Source organism: Balaenoptera physalus (assembly GCF_965194825.1).
Source record: "Balaenoptera physalus genome assembly, chromosome: 14".
NCBI lineage: Eukaryota > Metazoa > Chordata > Mammalia > Artiodactyla > Balaenopteridae > Balaenoptera > Balaenoptera physalus.
In genome coordinates, this window is record NC_138893.1 from 76,971,500 (window position 1) to 76,983,596 (window position 12,097).

At 41.3% G+C, this 12,097-nt stretch overlaps 1 long non-coding RNA gene across 1 annotated transcript in view; it reads left to right on the plus strand.

The window, feature by feature from the left end:
* Positions 1-5,295: 5,295 nt before the first annotated feature.
* Positions 5,296-12,097, plus strand: part of LOC309643234 — a 35,647-nt gene continuing 28,845 nt past the window's right edge. The window contains exon 1 of the long non-coding RNA XR_014253645.1: positions 5,296-5,384. This is a non-coding gene — a long non-coding RNA (uncharacterized lncRNA). The remainder of the gene's footprint in view (positions 5,385-12,097) is intronic.

Genomic DNA, 12,097 nt, shown 5'->3' on the forward strand with positions numbered 1-12,097 from the left:
GACACTTGAATCCTTGTGAAGATACTTTCAAGCAGAATAAAACATAATGCATATGAAGTTAGAAAAAAGGAAAGAAAGCCCAGTATGGAAACTGTTGAAATAGACATACAAGAAATTTAGACTTGAATATTTCGTTGTGAGAACAATTCCCATATTTGTATTAGAGAAACAATCCTACTAATACTGTGTTATAAGTAGTTTCAAAGCACTTTCATAGAGAATAACAATTGGAAAAGAAAGTTAATCTAGATGTCTGTTAAACTTGCCCAACATCTCTGAGAGAAGTTGAGGGACACCCTTATTTTGATTGTTCTGTAGGGAAAAAAGATCTCATTAAATAATTTTGACCACAGAAAACACAGTGGGAGACAGAAGGGACAAGCTAATAATAAATTTGGATCTTATCGCACTCATAATCACTGGTCAAGACAATTAAATATAAGATTGTCCATTGATCAATGGGTGATGGATAGGAAAATGGGAATCCCTTGATCTGAACCCCAGCAAGCAATTAGAAAATTGATGCTTCATTGGCAAATAGGTTGACAGGAATTGCTATGGTTGGAGGTAAAATTCATCTGGATACACAGCTAAGCCAGGTTCATCTGGGTAAGTGCATCTGTGACCACCAAAATAATGGCATGTCCGAATGAAAATCATTAGGCAGAATACATCAGTATTACTAGTAGGACATTCTAGAGTCAGGATATGGTCTCAAAGCAGGCTTCCAGCATGAGTACAGTTATCACAGGTAGTGATGTCTTGGATGTCATCGTTGACATAAGGGCCATATGAATATGTGGAATAAATGCAGGTGGCTGTATGAGTATTGTAAAGGTGTAACTTTTGAATGCTGGCCTCTGTGGCTGGGATGTATAATTGATACTTCGACTTTGTCTCTTCCATACTCCCACTCCTTGGTCCCTGGATCTCTTGAAGGTTGCACTTAGAGAGAGACTATATTTATCTCCTACTTCAATCCATCAACATCAGCATCAGTTGAAGATGAAAGGCTATGAAACAGAAGATTCATTTGGGTAGATGAAGTTGCACCCTCCAACTGGATATATTCAATTTCCTTGAAAATAATTTCTGTCCAGCCTTTTGGCTGCTTGGCACACATGATGCAGAAAAAGTGAAGGCTAAACAGTCTACTCTCTTTTGACTCTATCTGAAATATTTGAGGTTGTTGGTTCTTCTTGTTATTGTGTGGGCCTGAAGACAGTCTTAATGATAACAGCCATGTGAGAGATTGATTACTGCAGTTGGCTTTAGGGAGAAACAAGTGTAGAATCAATTTTTAAAAGAAAACTTCTTTATTTTGAGATAATTATAAGTTCATATGCAGTTGTGAGAAATAGTACAGAGAATTCCATGTAACCTTTACCCAGTTTCCCCCAATGGTAACATTTTCCAAAATGATAATATCACAACCAGGAAACTGACATGATACAATCCACCACTCTTATTCAGATTTCCCCAGTTTTACTTGTACTTATTTGTTTGTGTGTGTGTGTATGTGTGCATTTAGTTCTAGACAGTTTCATTACATGTGTAGGTTTGTTGTATATACCAGCACAGTCAGGATACAGAATATTTCCATCACCACAAGTTTACCCCTGTTACTCTTTTATGACCACACCCACTTTCCTCCTCCCACCCTCTCCACTCTGGCAATAACTGGCAACCACTAATCTTTTCTGCCTTTATCAAATGTTATTATATCACATTTTTAATATAAATGGAATCATACAATAAGCATTTTTAGAATTCACTTTTTTTTTTTTGGCCCAGCATAATTCTCTAGAGATTCATCCAAGGTGTGTGAATTGTATAGTTTTTCTATTTTATTGCTGATTAGTATTCCATGCTATGGATATACTACAGTTTGCTTAACCATTTACCCATTGAAAGACATCTGGTTTGTTTCCAGTTTTTTGCTATTACAAATAAAGCTTTTATGAACATTCATAAAAGTTTTTATGTAAACATAAGTTTTTACTTCTCTGGGATAAATGACCAAGAGTTCAATTACCAGATCATATAGTAGTTACATACTTTCTTTTTTAAGAAATTGTCAAACTTTCTTCTGGAGTGTCTGAACTATTTTGCATTCCTACCAGCAATGTATGAATATGTCTTCATGTCTCCAGGAGTGCAATTGCTGGGTTGTATGTAGTTGCATGTTTAGTCATAAGAAATAGCATACTATTTTCCATGCCAATCAGCAATGTATTAGTGATTGAGTTTCTCTGTATACTTGCCAGCATTAGGTGTTGTCAGTATTTTTTTATTTTAGCCATTTTGCATATCTCTGATGGTTAATGATCTTGAATATCTTGCCATTTGATTATTTGTCATCTGTATATCCTCTTTGTTGAAATGTTTGTGTATGTCTTTTGTCCATTTTTTAATTGTTTCTTTTTCTATTATTGAGTTTTGAGAGTTTTTTACATTTTTTTCCCCATGAAAGCTTATTTCTTTTTAAAAATATTTATTTATTTTATTTATTATTATTATTATTTTTGGGCTGAGTCAGGTCTTAGTTGCAGCATGCGTGATGTTTTGTTGCAGCGCACGGGCTTCTCTCTAGTTGTGGCATGCGGGTTTTCTTTGTCTAGCTGTGGCCCGCGGTCTCCAGGGCGCATGGGCTCTGTAGTTTGCGGCACATGGGCTCTCTCACTGAGGTGCACAAGCTCAGCAGTTGTGGTGACTGGGCTTAGTTGCCCCACGGCATGTGGGATCTTAGTTCCCCAACCAGGGATCGAACCCATGTCCCCTGCATTGGAAGGCAGATTCTTTACCACTGGACCACCAGGGAAGTCCCTACATGTTTTTAGATACTAGTCTTTTGTCAGATATGTAGCTTGCACATATTTTCTCTCTTTCTGTAGCTTATCTTTCCATCCTTTTAATAGGGTCTTTAGCATAGTGAAAGTTTTTAATTCTGATGAAGTTCAACTTATCAATTATTCCTTTTAACGATCATACTTTTGGTGTCAAACTAAGAACTCTTGGGATTTCCCTGGTGGTCCAGTGGCTAAAGCTCTGTGCTCCCAACACAGGGGGCCTGGGTGTGATCCCTGGTTAGGGAACTAGATCCCACATGCATGCTGCAACTAAGAATTTGCATGCCACAACTAAAGATCCCACATGCCGCAACTAAAGAACCCGCATGCTGCAACAAAGGTCGAAGAGCCTGTGTACTGCAACTAAGACCCGGCACAGCCAAATAAATAAATAAATAAATATTTTAAAAATCATTAACAAAAAAAAGACTAAGAATTCTTTGCCTAGAAATGATTTCCTCCTATTTTTAATTTATAGTTTTACATATTACATTTAAGTTTTTGTTTGTTTTGCTTACGGATGTTAAACTGCTCCAAAATCATTTGTTAAAAAGACCATCCCCCGTCCATTGAATTTTGCACCTTTATAAAATTTTGGGGGGAATATTTGTGTGGGACTATTTCTGAGCTTTCTATTCTGTTCCATTGATCTATACACCTACCCCTCCACCAACACCACATTGTCTCGCTTACTGTAGCTGAATAGTAAGTTTATGAATTAGGTAGAATGATTCCTCTCATCTTATTCATTATCAAGATTGTTTTAGAAATTCTAGGGCTTTTGATACATTTTTAAAGAACTGAAGATCTTCTGTGATGGGATGAGTCTTGTTTTGGGGATGTCGGCCTGAGTCTGGATAAGGCAATATCAGTGTACAGATCACAAAACATTTATGGTCACTGCTACTTGTCATTTTAAAAATTTGTTTATTTATTTTTGGCTGCATTGGGTGTTTGTTGCTGGGCATGGGCTTTCTCTAGTTGTGGCGAGCGGGGGCTTCTCATTGAGGTGGCTTCTCTTGTTGTGGAGCATGGGCTCTAGGCGCACAGGCTTCAGTAGTTGTGGCACGTGGGCTCAGTAATTGTGGCTCACGGGCTCTAGAGCACAGGATCAGTAATTGTGGCACACGGGCTTAATTGCTCCATGGCATGTGGGATCTGCCCAGACCAGGGCTCGAACCTGTGTCCCCTGCACTGGCAGGCAGATTCGTAACCATTGAGCCACCAGGGAAGTCCTACTTGTCATTTTTTATACTTTCTAAATTTCTGTTAAAAACTTCTAACTTCTAGCTCTGTGCATCCATTCTTCTCCCAAGTTCTTTGATCTTCTTTACAATCATTACTCTGAACTCTTTCTCGGGTAGACTACCTATCTCCACTTCACTTAGTTCTTCTTCTGGGGTTTTATCTTGTTCCTTCATCTGGAACATGTTCCTCTGCTGCCTCATTTTGTTTAAGTTGCTATTTGTATTTGTATGTATGTGGTAGGTTAGTTACCTTTCTAGACCTTGGAGAAGTGGCCTTCTGTAGGAGGCGTTCTCTGCATTCCAGCACTCCCCTCTTGTCACTCAAGCTATATGCTCTAGGGGTTCCCCCTAAGAGGGCTGCTTGGGGCCTTCTGTTTTGGTGGGCTGACTATGTGGGCAGTCTTGTAGGCTTGGTTGGCCCCTAGCCTGGCTCGTTGTCAGGCTCTGCCCTGTGTGGACACTGCTGGCTGGCTGCTGGTTAGCAGGACCTGTTCAGAAGGCGGCTGACTACAGAAACCCCGGAGGCCCTGGGGCTACTGCTGGCTCACTGGTGGACAGAGTCAGGGTCCAGAAGACTCCAGGGCTGTTGCCCCCGTCTGGTGGGTGAAGCCAGGTCCTGGAATTAGTGCTGGACTACTGGCAGGCAGAGCCAGGTCCTGATGTCTGCTGCAGGGCCCAGGGATCCCAGAGCTGGTGTCAGATCACTGGGGAGTGGGGAAGGGCAGGGGGCAGGTCAGTTCCTGATACAGTTGGGTATCGGGTCCCAGGTGTCCCAAAGCTTGTGTTGGCCTGTTAGTGGGCAAGGCCAGGGGCCAGATGGTCCCAGGGCAGGTTCTGGCCCGCTGTGGACAGGCTGGGGGATTGTGTTTTTCTTGCATCTGTCTGGTGTCTGGCCCCTGGTGGGTGGGGCTCGTCTAGAGGTTTGTACAGGCTTCCTGGAGGGCAGGGCCAGTGACTGCCCACTGGTGGGTGGAGCTGGGTCTTGGCCCTCTGGAGGGCTGGGCTGTGTCTAGAGGAGGCTGTAGACTCAGGAAGGCTTTAGGCAGCCTGTCTGCTGATGGATGGGGCTGTGTCCCTGCCCAGTTAGCTGTTTGGTCTGAGGCATCCCAGCACACCTCCAGGCTGTTGGCTGCGGCCAGGTGTTGGCGCTAATGAGCTAACTGCGGCTCCAGCACCGGCTTCCGGGTGGTAGAACGAGCGCCGCTGCCGCTGCCGCTGCCGCTGCCGCTGCGCCCGCCCGCCCGCCTCCCGCCTCTCGCCTCTCCAGGAGACTCTCCTAGACCAGAAGGTAGGTCTGGCCCAGGCTCCTATCAAATTACTGCTTTCGTGCTGGGTCCTGGTGCACGTGAGGTTTTGTGTGCGCCGTTTAAGAGTGAAGTCTCTATTTAATCCCCTCCCCGCCGCACCCCCTCACCCCGTCCTGTGGGGCTCCCAAATTTAAGTTTGCCTGGCCTTCAAAGCCAAATGCTCTGGGGGCTCACCTTGCCAGTGCAGGACTCCTGGGCTGGGGAGCCCAAAGTGGGGCTCGGCACCCTGACTCCTGTGGGAGAACCTCTGCACTATAATTATTCTCCAGTTTGTGCGTCACCCACCCGGGGTTATGGGACTTGATTATATCCCAAGTCTGCCCCTCGTACCTGTCTCCTTGTGGTTTCTTCTTTATGTTTCATTATAGAAAATCTTTCTTGGTAGGTTCTGGTCTTTTTCATCAATGGTTCTGCAGATAGTTGTGATTTTGGTGTGCTCGTGAAAGGAGGTAGCTCAGGGTCCGCCATCTTGGTCGCTCGCTAAGAACGCCGACTTATCTGGTCCCTGCTGCTTGTTTTGGTCTCTAAGGTCCTGAGACAACATTCAGTCGTATAATCAAGGCTATTCAGGGATGTGCTGATGCACTGGGTCCCATAATTTGGAAAGCAGTTGGAATAGCTAATGTTACCGAATCAGGTTGTAGGGACCCTGTTCAGGCCCTAGCCTGGCTGAGGCTCTGTGCTTTGGCAGGGCAGGGGGAGGGTTCTTTTTCCAATTGGGTTCCAGCAGCCAATAAGGAAACAGAAGCTGAAATCAACACAGCACAAGCTTTATTCGGTGGTCAAAGAATGGAGAAGCGAGAACTAAGTTCGCAGATCAACTTCTCACCTATATGTGAAAGGGATTTAATTTTAAAAAGTAAAGACAAAGGGAGGAGGAGTGAGACTAATGATGGAGAGGCAGAGGCATTAGTTTATTGGGGAAGAGGCAGAGCTTTTTTGAGGGATTGGGGTGCCATCCCCTTTTTATCCGTTTTTTGGTCCTTAATGTCCAGTCAAGGCCACTGGTGGGTGTGTCATTTAATATGATGATATAGTAAAATCAAGGTATTGGGTTGGCCAAAACTTTCGTTCGGGTTTTTCCATAAGATGTTACGAAAAACCCCTAACAAACTTTTTGGCCAACCCCAATGAAATGAGACTCAGGGTCTGTTGGAGGTCAAATTCATGCCATCTTGGTCCCAACTGGTTCCATCTGTTTTTTTGTTGTTTGTCTGTTTGTAGCTTCCTTTCTTATCTCTGATCCTTTAACTTAAAGATTTATGTTACCTGCTGCTGGAGGTGGGGCGTGGCAGGTTTTGAGCTAGGACACTCCCACTAAATGTGGGGGTTGATGGGTTTTGAGCAAAGACCCGCGGAGCAGCTCTGGCAACGCTAAGAGAATTAAAGAAATAACATTTGGGATCTAGGATCTCAAGCGGAAGAAGAAAATATTATTTTCTTCTCTCTCTCCACCTTTTATCTCTGCTTATCTTTTCATGTTGAACTCACTTTTTGCTGTTGCAAAGAAGCTTCCTCTCTGAGGCCGGGTTGGGTGTCTGACCGTAGACTTAAATTAATAAGCTTAGAATACCATGCATTCTTAATGAGAAAGTGTATTGCTTGGGAATTCTGGAAGAAAAGTTCTGGGAAAGATTATGATTGGCTGGACTTAGGTCCAGAGATTATCCCTCAAACAATATCTATGGTGAGAGGGATGGGGTATTCTTTTTTTTTTTTTTGAAATGCAAACCAGGTTTATTACTATGAATATATCAAAATATTTTTAAAAATAGTCATTGAATAGGGCTTTTCACTTAAAGAGAGGGATGGGGTATTCTAATTGGAATGGGGAGTTGTGACTGACATTATGATTGACATCACACATGTCATAGTGCAAGTGGAAGCTTAATTCTGCAACCTCAGGGACCCTTTTTTCTTTCCAAAGATTGTTTTGAAAAATAACTTTTCTTCTTTAGAATATGAACCTTTTCTTGATTAAGGTACATCCCAAGTATTCTCACTATTTCTGACATGTCTTGAAACTGTCTATTTTGGTAATATAGTCTGCTATGAGAGTGATTGGTCCCATCAGTGGTCAACTGCCTTTAATGTAAATAAACAGCCCACCACTTGGTATTAAAGAAAAGTTACAGGTGAGCCCTTTAGGTGATATTTGATCATTGTGTTGACACATGGGTCCTGGTGTTCAGAGGATTCAGGAAGGACTTGTCTGGCAGATGTACCAACCAAAAGTGACAGCACCTGTCATAGTGACCTTTAGTACTTCCCTCCAGCTCTGTCTCTGCATGGATCAAGCTCAACCTTCCCCAAAGCCAGTCTTTGGCCTGCTCATATCTGCTGTATTTAACATAAGGAATGCCCTACACATCTCCCAGTTGCTGCCCCTCTATCAAAGCCCAGATCATTCTTCTCCTCTATAATCAGTCTTGTAAAAACTGTGGAATTCTTCCTCTGAATTCTGTAGTCACTTTATGCTCTTCTATCACTGTAGTAGACACTGAGTAATTTGTACTCGTGTCTCATACCATCCTCTACACACACACAGAGACACACATGAATATATTGTTCTTGAGTTCTTATGTATTACATTTCTTGCAGCTAACAGCATGACAGATGTTTGAGGAGGAATCTATGAACTGTTGCTTTTCTCTAATTCTTTAGTGATTCCTTGAAACTCAGTCTTCTAACCTCCTAGGATTGCTCCTCCCAGGCTGAGAGGGGTTAATTGGATCAGCTCTAGAGGGCAAATTCCTTTATCGTTTACCATACTCCACAATGAGTTAGGGTGCTTAGAAGTGCAGATGTGATAGGGATGGCCCTGGTATGCCCCTGTTTCTCCCTTCTTTGTCAAAATTGTCCCAGTTTGGATAACAAATTATATGGTCCTCTTGTCTGACATTAGGGCAGTGTGGGAAGGCCATCCACAACAGCACTTCAATGCCAGTCAGGCCTCATGTGGATGGGTGGCCTGGCTGGGCCGTGGTGCTGGTCTCTGCCATGGCTAATGACATAGATTTCTGCTCAGGCTGCAGTGCTTCTTTAAGGAGCAAAAGAAAAGATTCCCTCACTTATGTGCCTTGTCAAACGTTCAGCCAAGTGTGTGTGTTCCAGCCAAGAATGTCTGGATCGGATAGTTAAAGATCTTTACCAAGCACACTTCTTTTCACCAGGGTTTACCCTGATTAGTTTCTAGGGTCTCCAACCTCGGAAAAACTTAAATCCTAAGATGTTTTATTGGCTTCCGTTCTCACATATGTTATAATATCAGCTTTAGGGGAAAATCTTGATCTGTTGAAGGAACAAAATGTAAGAACTATTTACTCCAATGAGGTGCTTTTAGAGGGAGAAATTCAACTTTAACAATATCCCAAATATAATACCCATTTCAAGGGATGTCAATTTATAAAAATGTAGTATTTCATTCTTTTCTCAGCGTAATGCCTAAGTCATACTTTGAACATTTATAAGTGACAACTTTGAGGCTGACTCAGTTATATTTTATTATCTAGAAGACATTTTAAAAGAAATTTATTGAAGTATAATTGATTTACAATGTTGTGTTCATTTCTACAGTATCACCAAGTGATTCAGTTATACATATATGTATATACATTCTTTTTCATATTCTTTTCCATTATGGTTTATCACAGGATATTGAATATAGTTCTTTGTGCTATACAGTGGGACCTTGTTGTTTATCCATTCTGTATATAATAGTTTGAATCTGCTAATCCCAAACTCCCAATCCATCCCTTCCCCACCCTCCCTAGGAGACATGTTTTTAATTTCAAAATGAGCATTTCTGGTCTCGATCTGTTCCCTTTTATAGATAAAATGCCCTGAAGTGTTTAAGATTGTAAAATAATATTTTCTGAAGTTTTCTGTTTTTTTTTTTTTAAAGGAACTTTGTTTAATTGGGCTTATTTACTCTGAACTTGTATTAATAATCTTATTTCCCTGAATCTTTTCATATAGCTGGTGGTTTCCCCTCTATTTGCACAAATTTACAAGTATAGTGCAATACTAGGGCTTGAAATGAGTTCTCTTATGGGGTGTTTAAGTCTTGATGGAGAGAGAAGGATGCTTAAACTCAGTCAAGTTACACTTGGCTAAATTAGGAACCGAGTTGCTTTTGGGAAGTCCAGAGAAGTTGGAGTGGGAAAAGGCTCCTTAAGAGCTCCAGGGCTGTGTCACACAACTTCACACATGAATGCCTCGTGGTCCTTACCGTCAGTTGATGAAGTGCCTATTTGTTTACTGTCCTGAGAGGCCTCACTATGCAGTGCCGCCACATGTGCCTTCATAGTTTAGTACAGGTATCAGCTGCTCTGGAAGCCCCAGCTCTTGGTACATTCAAGTACAGTTTTTATACGGTCGTGATCTCCCACCACCTTGCTGACAATCGTTCCTCACCATAACTCCTGTTGCTTGATTAGGGGTATTAGCTGCATTCCTCTGGCTGATTAGTCTGTTTATTTAGTGCTTAATACTATTTTCCTTTGCGTGTAATCAGTGGGTTAGCCTTCCCTTTGGTGACCTTTGGCTATCACAATTTAATTTCATTATTAATCATCATAATTATTATTATTGTTAACAACAGCTTTCACATATTGAGTTGTAGGTAAATGCCAAGCAGTGTGCTACCAAGGTCTTGATGAAGTATACTGCAATCTAAACTGGATGAGATGCTCAAGAAAATGACCTGGGACTTGGCACATATGACTACATGATCCCCAAGTTCTGTGTTAGAGTCACCTGTAAAATGGGCTTCAGTTTGTCTCCACCTCTTTATGCCCCAACTTGCAATACACAATCTGCATCATGCTCATCTGATTTATTAGAATTACTGTTTTATTGGGGAGAGTATCTCTCATATAGCCTCCAGATTAAGTGATACAACCACTACCACAGCACTTAGAAGCTTCCAGTGTGCCCTCCACCCACAATCAGATGGCATCGTTTTCCAGATATGATCAGTCTTTTTTTTTTTTTTGGAGATTATCAGTCTTTGGATTTTGTGCACATCATTCCCTCACTGTTCATTGTGATATAACCCTACAGAATCATCTGGGCCATTGTGGAAAGGAAACTGAGAATCAAAGCTCAAGAGAATGTGTTTACGTGTCAGTGGCAAAGTGTATAAAAGCTGAAGTTTGGGTCCTTAACCTTGGTGTTGCCTGCCATCTCTGTGTGTTCTTAGATAAGAAACTTCACCTCTCTGAGTTGCCTACATGTAGAACTGACATACTGAGAATAGCTACATAGGGTACCATGACAAAGCAAAGCATGTTTCAAGATCTTGCATCATGGCATACAATGTCTAACAATGGTTCATTCTGAAAACCACTACAAAATATAAATGCTAAATAAATGATTAAACATAAGTGTATTGTTGTTTGTATTCTATTATTTTATTCAGTAATTCTTCACTAGTTAGAACTACAGTCATCCATCAGTATCTGCAGGAGGGGTGGGATTGGGTACAGGAGCCCCCAATGATCCCAAAATTCATGGATGCTGGAGTTCCTTACATAAAATGATGTAATGCAATGAATACAGTCTTCCCTCAGTATCTGTGGATACCAAACCCGTGGAACCAGAGGCTGACTGTATTTTCATTTTTTCCTGTATAACTCCTCCAAATGGGCCTGACCAACCTAGCAGCATATATTGTCCCTGATGTAACCGGAAAGCTCTAGGATTTGTCATTCCTTTATGACCTCAGTAGTGAATCAGTCTTTCAGCACTGACATTTTTCTGTTTCTTCATCTTCCAGTAACCAATCTTGACGTGCATTTTTTCCATTTTCATTCTGATACAGTCATTCATTTATCTATCCCTTTATTCAACCAACAGATGTCTATTGAATTCTTGTTGTGTTCCAGGTATTGTGCTAAGAGTTGAGGTTAGTTGGTGACTAAGATTGACATGACCCCTGTCTTCACAAAACTAAGCTTTTTATAAACTGAACAATTTATGATTTGACACAGCCCTGTTTATCTACCTACCATCTTGGCTCTTAACTAAGATGATTCTTTTAGCTAACTCAGGTTGCTTTGAGGAAATAACCCTATTTGGGACAGTTATGGCCTTGGGATTTTTCTACTACAGTTAAAATAATTTTCTATGAGGTTCTTTAATAGTGAAGGAATTTAACTTTACTAGCTGTTGGAAATTGTATAGTCATAGCTATACATTTACCTGAGTATCATAAATATTTTACTGTTACAATGAATCATCTCCTTTCATAAATGCCTCATAAAATAAGAATGATAAAAAAACCCCAACTTTAAAAAATTCTAACAAAGAGCTTGTTTCAGGAATATGCCACATTAATTTTCTTCATGTTTGTATGAGCTCTGATCCTTAAGTTACTAACCAGTGTTGTTTCAGATGCTAGCTATGAGCTTACCTGTTCTTACGTCAGAATCCAGTAACTGTGAAGAATCATTTCAGGGTCCCTTTTACCATATCTCTTTTAGGAAATGCCTTTTCCCTACTGAGCCTATCTTCAAAGGGACAGTAAGGACATTCTCTCCAGATCCCAACCTGACTTTTTAAATACATGTTTTCATCTCTTTCTAGTGTCTTTCCAATAGCAGAATATCTCCTCTGCTGGAATTTGGCACTGTGGTTCCCCTCTTAACTATAAGGTCTTTCTTTGGTCTATATTTATTTCATGGCTTAAAAG